Source organism: Giraffa tippelskirchi, chromosome 8, assembly GCF_054371585.1.
Source record: "Giraffa tippelskirchi isolate mGirTip1 chromosome 8, T2T-mGirTip1v1.2.pri, whole genome shotgun sequence".
Lineage (NCBI taxonomy): Eukaryota > Metazoa > Chordata > Mammalia > Artiodactyla > Giraffidae > Giraffa > Giraffa tippelskirchi.
In genome coordinates this window covers 136,924,895-136,934,446 of record NC_137282.1, presented here as the reverse complement: position 1 = coordinate 136,934,446, position 9,552 = coordinate 136,924,895, and positions in this window count along the sequence as shown.

The window sequence follows — 9,552 nt, the reverse complement described above, 5'->3', positions numbered from 1 at the left end:
AAAACTCATCCTCAAGCTCTGTAAATACCCAGACACTTCAATTCAAGGGAGTGTGATTTTCACTGAAAAAGCCCAAAGCTAGGACACTTGTAATTCTCACGAATTGCTGGATGGCTTTGGGCAAACCTCACAAGTGCTCCATGCCTTGGTTTCCTTACCTTTGAAATGACATGGTTGGACTAGAATCTCATTTCTAACTCATTTCTTATTAGAAAGCTCTAGAGTTTTTTTGAATTTCAGGTTCTGGGTTCATGTTGTTTCATCTCACTGGTCCAAATCTCAAGTTGAAATGCAACCAATATGGAAAATTCTTTTGAGGGGTATATTTATATAATTTAATTCCTGAAAACATAACAGTCAACTCTCTTGAGGCAGCACAAGCCAGCTCCAGCCCAGCACTAGACTAGCGCTGCAATCATGTATATTTATCATGGGATTGATGCATATCATCCACCATCTGTTGGGCAATAATTTGTCCCAGACATCAAAAGGTAAAGAGAAAAAGGATGGAAGAAAAACAACACTGAGGACTTAAATGTTCTACTCAACTATTCTACTAAATGTTCTACTTAAATGTTCTACAAATTCAGGAAATTTCTCTGCTTTACTCTTAGTAGGCAAACAATACAGAATTTGGTGTCTAATGGATTTTGCCAAGGCATTCTGGTCCCACAGAGGAGCAAGGGGTTCCGTGGTCAGCTCAATTTGGGAAACCCTTTGTACCATCACCACCACCACCACCCACCCCTCACACAAACATGCTTTCATATAGCAAAGTTCTGAGAGTTCTTGAAGTGACAAGACTGTCACCGAGGTTTTAACAAATTTACTCCATCATCAAAAGTGCCTTGGGGGGATTGAAAGCTGCCATCCAAAGTCAGTATGCTATTTGGGAACACGTTAATCTCCCCAGACTTGGGCTTCCCTTGCCTTTGTCAGACCCCTACCGCATGCTACCACCAGGGACTTCCCTGGTGGCTCAGATGTTAAGGGGTCTGCCTGTAACGCGGGAGACCCCGGTTCAATCCCTGGATTGGGAGGATCCCCTGGAGAAGGAAATGGCAACCCACTCCAGTATTCTTGCCTGGAAAATCCAATGGATGGGGGAGCCTGGCAAGCTACAGTCCCGTGGGGTCGCAAAGAAACTCGACTGAGTTACTTCACTTCACCCCATGCTAGTCCTGTGCTAATTCCTTTAATTCACTCACATTGTGATGCAAAGTAACCCAGCAGAGGGTGATAGTCCAAGTGTTAGCACATTCTGAAAGAAAGGCAGTGTAGGGGTAATCTTTCGTCCATGAAACAAGCTAGAATTATCCTAAAACTCGAGATGATGCTCGGAGTAGAGAGGGAGGGGAGGCAGGCACAGATACCTGGCAGTCAGAAGTTTGAGATGACCACCAGGGAGGGCAAGACAGCCTCAGAAATGGAGAATAAAAAAGAGGAAAAGAAAGATGCAAAAGAACTCTCGCCAGAGGCCATCTGTGGTAATTAGGTACCTAAATAGCTATCTGATTTACAAAGAAACGCCCTCCAGCTTCTATACTAGGCAACTCCACACTTTGTCCCCAGGCAATGGCACCCCACTCCAGTACTCTTGCCTGGAAAATCCCATGGATGGAGGAGCCGGGTAGGCTACAGCCCATGGGGTCGCTAAGAGTCGGATGAGACTGAGCGACTTCACTTTCACTTTTCCCTTTCATGCACTGGAGAAGGAAATGGCAACCCACTCCAGTATTCTTGCCTGGAGAATCCCAGGGACAGAGGAGCCTGGTGGGCTGCCGTCTATGGGGTCGCGCAGAGTCGGACACGACTGAAGCGACTTAGCAGCAGCAGCAGCATCCAGAAGAAGATTTATTTCAGAGGTAAAAGCAACAATCAGGGGACTCCCTGGTGGTCCAGTGGTTAAAACCTCACCTTCCAGTGCAGGGTATGCAGGTTTGATCCCTAGCCGGAGACCTAAGATCTCACATGCCTCTCGGCCAGAAAACCAAACAAAAAACAGAAACAGTATTGTAACAAATTCAATAAAGACTTTAAAAAGGGTCCACATCAAAAAAATCTTTAAAAAATAAAATTAAAAAAACAAAAGCAACAACCAATCTGGAATGGCAGCTTCTCAGGAACTAGAAAATTTTCCTTATTCCTGCAACCCACCTTCCTTTGTGCATCCTCATAAAGGTGTGAATCACCTCCTTTTGCTTTTCACTTAATAATAAGCAGCAATTCTAGGTGGCTGAATGGAAGCCAGGCTCCCTGCTCTAACATGATGATTACTTCGGAGAGAGAGAATATAGTGTTTGCAGGCTTCAGAGGCTTAAAGGAAAATACAGCTGCACTCAAAAGTCCCAGAGGGACTGCATCTCAGCATTTAACTTGCTGGAGAATTCACAGCGATAGGCACCTCGCACACCATTCACTGCCTGTGCTCTGAGCCCTAAGGACATGGGGTCAGCACAGCACTGGGCTTAATGCCTTTAGCCCCAGAACCCTAGAGAAAGTAGACTGCATCTTGTGGGAAACTCAGGTTATCGTTAGGAGGTAAACATAGGACATCTCTCTGTCCCCAGCATCCAGCAGAGCATAAGGTGTATAATAGACAGTAAATATTTGTTGGAGAAATGAATAAAGGAGTGAATAATGCTAGCTTCTGATGTTTTTGTTTTAAAATCACAAGACCTTTCTCCCCAGGAGGAAGGGAGGTCCAAGAAGGAGGGGATATATGTATTCACATGGCTGACTCGATTCATTGTACAGCAGAAACCAGCACAACATTTTCAAGCAATTATATGCACTCAGTTGCTTAGTCATGTCTGGCTCTTTGCGACCCTTTGGACTGTATCCCTCCAGGCTCTTCTGTCCATGGGACTTTCCAGGCAAGAATAGTGGAGTAGGTTGCCATTTCCCTATCCAAAGGATCTTCCCGACCCAGGCGTAGAACCCTTGTCTCCTGAGTCTCCTGCATTGCAGACAAATTCTTTACCTGTTGAGCCATTGTGCAAGCCTACTAAAGCAATTACACTCCAATAAAAAGAAATTAATTAATTAATTAAATGATTAATTAAAAAATAAAATCACAAGACAACTTTCGTATCTTAGGGGAACAGATGAGCATATTTGCAATGCTAGATAAACTTCAGTTCAGTTCAGTCACTCAGTTGTGTCTGACTCTTTGACCCTGTGGACTGCACCATGCCAAACTTCCCTTGATAAACTTGGAACCTGGTAATGTAAGTTGAAATGCACCCAGTCTAATGGACCTCCTCTTTGCTATACTATGTGGAGCCTTATGTAAAAAAAGATTTTGAGGTCTCATCTAGTTTCAGCAGGAAACTACATGCTGCCAGATTAGTGATGTCTTCTACAGGCATGACAAATGTCTTTCCACACTGTCGCCACAAAGTCGGGAATCACAAAATACTATTTCCCTGGACAGACCTAGAAGATGTTGGCTGTGTTTAAACACCATCTTCTAACTGTCCCATCTTCCTTGTACCTGGAACTGAGTTCCTGAATGAGTTGGAATTAAAAAATACAGTTAGCCTTCGTGGGTCCTGGAACTGTTTCTGATCCTAGATGCTAGATGGTGTTGGAGCAGATGACTCACACAGACTCAGGCACTGCCTGCCTGTCTGAACATGCTGAGCGAGGGCTGGCATCAGGACTCGCCAAGAAAATAATAGGAAGTGCAACCTGGGAACTGTAACCACAGTCAGGCAGGCAGGAATGCAAGGGAACGTGTCATCTCTCAAACCTCTTCAAGCAAAACGCTCTGAGGAGAGCTGCATGAGAATGTTTGTAAACTCCCCGGACACTTTCCCAAAGCGCTGCGCTCCACTGAACTTCACCCCAAGGTGAGAGGAACAGAGGACTCATTTTCGAACCTTCTAGCTGGCACCTCACCGCATACTCCTCAGCCAACCCCACTGGTGGGAAGGATCAATTCAGAAAGGTTAACTGGAGGGTGAGGAACTTAAGAGCTCAGTGACCCACATTTTGGTGTGTGTGTGTGTGTGGGTTGCTCCCCTCAGCTTAATCTCCTGTCTATCCCACTAGTGTAATTAAGACTCTGATTATATAGCCAGATGGTAAGTTGTTTGTGTGTTCCTTGGCCTTGATGATAGAATATATTCAGTCTCTCTTACAGGTTCTCCCTTGCCATGGATGAGTTGATTCATAGAGAGCCTTGGGGGAAGAGAAAGATACGAAAGATTTGCTAGAATCAGACACATCTCATCCTAGGTTATTTTAGATGGCATCCAGCCAGGGTCTTTGTAGTTTAGCATCTCCTCTGAAAATTGCAGTCTGGATTCAAATTCTGATAAGTCTGAATAGTCACATCATCTCAGAGTTGGAAAGCTTCCAGCATCTCACCAACTATCTTGATACTTATATAATGTTAAAAAAATTGATAAGACAGGCAATTTCCCTGCTTCATGAAGAAAGTTCCCTGGAGGGTTGACACTTACAAAAAAAAAATAGCATCTTAAGATGCACACTTTAGAGGTCCCAGAATTGTCCTCAAAGTATAAGGAATATATGCCATCAAATGGCGTAGTATTGGCCACAAAATGAGGAGGAGATGCCTTTGCAAAAAGGTTTCAGCAGTTAAATGGAGGAAATGTTTCCCCTTAAAGAGCAGCTTTGTCAGTCCCACTAAAAGGAGAAACTACTAAAGCATGCTTCAGAAAAAAAAAACAAAAAAAAAGAAGACGAAAGAAAACATCTAGCTTTACACTCAGCCTAAATAAGGGAATCGAAAGCTGGTTTTCCCATCCAGTTATCAAGCAAGAGGGACTATTGGAAAACAGAGGATTTAATTGCCATTTTTAGCCCTAGGAGTGAGCAATTTAGAGCAAATGACAAATGACTTTTTAAAGAGAAACCAATGTAAAAGAGACTGAGGAAATACTCCAGACCTGAGTTAGCCAGTCTCTAAATAATGGGAGGGAAGTTTCCTGCAGAGTCAAGCATTCCAGAAAATACCATCATAAATCACTCATCTTCCCCACTCTGGGATATGTCTAACGACAATCCTGTCTTCAGCAGGAGAAGATGCTGGTGTGATGTGTGTACTCACGGCATCCAGGAAATCCTGCGGCCCAGCAGGGGGTCGGCGCTGGGCTCCTCCCAGGGTGCCCACCATCTCCGTGTCCGCCCTGGCACCCCCTATGACCTGTCAGAGGCTGTGATCTGTCTTGTCCATGTTTGAAAGGAAACCGAGGAGGCCCTGGTGCTCACTAGCCTTGGTGAGAAGCCGATGTGAGAACGGTAAACCTGCCCCGGGTTTCAGGGCTTGTGTAAGTCTGTGATTCACTTTTCAGTGGGTCGGTCAAACACGCCTAAGAGAAATTACAGGTTCCTCTCGTCTGAAACAAATCCATTAAAATGAGTCAGTTGTTTGTCCTTTCTTTCCTCCTCTTTATCTCAGATAATCACATGAGACTGTTGCATCTACTGCACTGAGGTAATGAGAACTCAGGCAGGAGGGTGGTAAATGCAAGATTGTGCCACTGTTGTTGTTGATGTTAAATTGTTAAAAGGCGATCACATTTTTGCCTGTACTGACGTTGAACTTGGAAAACACTGGCTAGGACATCAATCAGTACATTGTGATCCAATCCCTGCCTTAACACCTAAAATATCTTTGGTTTATTTTTTAATGACTGGTCCAAGGAATTCTTACTGAGCCTCTACCTTGGTGCACAGCCATGGGGAATACAGATGGAGAATTTCGCCTGTGGGAAACTTCCCTTGGTCTGACTTGGGACAGGGTGGCCAGTTGGATTGTCCTTGTCACCCCCAAATGGTCCCACACCTCCCAATTCTAGCCCCTCCCATTAACCTTTCTTCCTGGCCCCTCCATATGACTGTTGCAAACTTCCATTTGACTATTCCCAGGGGAGATAAAGGCATGAAGAAGAAATAAGTGAGAGGAGTTTTGTTATGTCTGTTGTACTCATGAGGCTCAAGGAGACGATGTCTGTGGAAATAGGTCATTCCATTTAGGTCATTAGTTAAGCACTGTGTCATTTGGAAATTTTTAAAAATCAGTATCATCAAACTTTTGGTTGTGTAATCAAAGGGCTTTATTAAACATATTCTATATACAAAGCACCTCATTCTGCTCTTTGGACATACAAAGCAAGTGACTTATCAAGTAACAAGGGTAAATCTGTCTCCAAAGGTTTATGGTCTTATCTGGGAAAGAAAATATATCCACACAAGAAGGCTAAAAGTAAATAATACTACACAATAAATACTGACTTAACAGCGAATGGCCCAGATATACATATTGCAGGAAATCAGTGGAGAGAGTCAGCTCTTCTGGTTGGACTGATCAGGGAAGGCTTTACAGGGAAGGCAAAAAGTGATGCACAGTTCAGACACAGAAAGCCCAGGATACATGTATAGTCTCTGAAATATACTCTTTCCAGGGCAGAATACCAAGTATCACAATTCTGTAAACACTGAATGAAAAGATCCTTCAGTAGATTTTGCTGGCTGGTCACCCTGATGAAAGAAACTTAATCCAATGCTCAACACTTTCATTTAGATGCCAGTGAACCAAGACTTCCCTGGTGGTCCACATGTCTGAAGCAGGGGGCACAGGTTCGATCCCTGATCAGAGAACTGAGATCCCACATGCTTCACGGCCAAAAAATTTTCTTTAAAAGAAAGAAGAAATTAGATGTCAGTGAACTAACTCTTATGAGAGTGTCTCATCCACACTCACGCAAAAGGTCATGGCTGTTTGCGTGTGTGTGTGTTGCATATACATGAATTCACAGGTACTCTAAAACAAACAGCTTACATTTTAATGCCAATTATTATTTGCCAAGTACTATTCTTAGTATTTTATCTACATTTCTTCATTTACTCTTTCCAATAGCCCTACGAGGTAAGCTCCATTATTCTCAATTTCTGGTTGGGAAAACCAAAGTCCCAGGAATTTAAATAACAGTCCCAAGGATTATCAAGTACTAAGTGCTCTGCCCAAGAATCTCCCTTAGACACCACTAGCAGCAGTTTCTCCTTGAGCCACCTGGCCAAGTCACTTCCTTGGTGAGGTGTGAACGGGGTGTTCCAAGTATCTCCACCCTGGGTCTTCCATGGTCAGCCTGATCCATGCAGTTCTTTGTCACCTTTCAGGATGGGACAGACTGAAGTGTGGGCCACAAGAGGGAGGGCGGACTCCTCCAAGGGATCGTCAAATGATTGTGGGGTTTCTCTGTTAGCATCCATGAGCCTTTATTTAATTCTTTTTTTATCTTTAGTTCACACCACGCAGCAGGTAAGATCTTAGTTTCCCTACCAGGGGTCTGACCTTCACCCCCTGTATTGGCAGTGCTGAGTCTTAACCACTGGACCACCAGGGAAGTCCTTCATGAGCCTTTCTTAATGAATAATAACCGCAAGATAGTCTTTCGCACCCCTTCTCATAGGAAGAGAGTACATCTGAGCAGAGTGTGCTTTCACATGAGGTGTGGTTACCAAATGCACAATACAGATGAAAGGCCAATCTCTCAATCTCTCTGTCTCTCAACCTCTCTCTCTCATGTTCAGACTGTCCATCTGTAAATTGAGGCACTTAGACTCAGTCTTTTCTAAAGATTTTTTTCAGAATTATAAATCCTAAAACCATCTAGCTCCATGACATTGCTTCCTCTCTTCAATTTGTTGATTTGGGGTAAGTGACCTTTCTTCATATGGAAATGTCTGTATCGGGGAAACCAGAACTGTGTCTGCTCCATTCTCTTCCCTTGAAGAGATCCTACAGAGATACTGGGAAATGTCAAATTAAAACTGCTTTCTGACTTCGTTTGCAAAGGGTGCAATTGTTGTCCCAAGTTGAACAATACCACTTAGAAGATGACTCATTCTCCCGGTTGGTATATTTTTCTACCTTCCGAATATTGTATTTTTGCTTTCTTAAACGTTCTTACTTAGAGGAAATTTTCTATAGTAAAAATAAAAAAAAGGAGAGAGAGAGAATAAGAAAGTTTTATTACTATAGTTTTATTACTATAGTTTTCTGCGGTAAAAAAAATGACACCCCTCATTCACAAAGTGAGTCGCCCTTTTCCATTTGTAATGTAACGTCATTAATACTGGCTTCTTTTGTATATAACTTTAAAAAATTATTTATTTATTTGGCTGTGCAGGGTCTCAGTTACAGGATACGGGGTCTTAGTTGCAGCATGTAGGATCTAGTTCCCTGACCAGGGATCAAACCTCAGCCCCTCTGCATCGGGAGCTTTGACTACCAAGGAACTCCCAATACTGACTTTTTAGGGGGATAACTAAGGGCTACTCATTGCCCCTTGTCTTTTATCCACTAATTTTTTTTTTCTGCTGCATTTGACTGTGTGCTTGCTTTAAAAAGGATCTTTTTTTTTTTTTCCTAGAAGGATTTTTATCTGTAATACTGTTCTCCTATCAAGTGGCTCCTGATTTGAATGTTGAATTTGTTTACATACAAGGTAAGAAAATCAGTAGCTCTCTACTTGAAATATAATATCTCTCCTTCCTCATCCCAGGTTTCAAAATACCATATTGTTGGTGAGGGTTCATCTTACATGGGCTTCCCAGGGGGCGCTAGTGGTGAAGAACCCACCTGCCAGTGCCGGAGACATAGGAGACACGGGTTCGATTCCTGGGTCAGGAAGATCCCCTGGAGAAGGGCATGGCAACCCACTCCAGTATTCTTGCCTGGAGAAGCCCATGGACAGAGGAACCTGGCGGGCTACAGTTGATGGGGTCACAAAGAGTCAGATACGACTGAAGCAATTTAGCACGCAAGCACCTCTTCCATAGTCAGAATAGACAGAGAGGCCCTTGGTGGCTCCGTAGTCTTGAGGAGAAAGTCTGGGGCTAGGAATCAACAGACTTGGGTTTTTACCTCTGGCTCAAACCTCTATTAGCTGTTACTTATCACTCCAGCCTTCAGTCTTCTTAACACCTTCCTGGTTCAAAAGCTCTGTGCTTTTTGCTTGGTTCATGGCCAAAGAAGTTGTATCTAAGCCCACGCCAGGCTGACCATGCAGTCAATTTAAATGTGGAGGGGTGGAACATATTGGCCCTTGAATTCCTTTTGTCCAAAGAACAATGACCTACTTAGAGTCGGCCCAACGTTGGTGACTATTCATGAGGGCCCTCCCTCAGCCACCCATAAAATCCAGCCGGGTGACATCGCTGGCCACCATTGCCAAGACAAGCCAGAGCTCTCTTCCTGATTCCAACAGCATGAGGCTGGAGGCCCTGGCAAGACCAGGATTCTGCTGTCCGCTGTTGGATTCCCAGTATGTCATATATATGTGGACAGTGGATGGGGAAAACGTCAGCCACACAGAACAGCTTAGACAGAGGGGCCTGCCATCCTCTCTTCACGCCCTCCTCCGTCAGCACCACCAAGAGGGAGGCTTCCTTCATACTCTTCGGAGGCAAGAAGACACGCATCAAGACATTTCTCCTGGGGTCTCTGCCACTCCTGAAATGTATGACCTGGTCAAGAACAGACAATCACAGCTTTAACATACAAGCAGCAACATC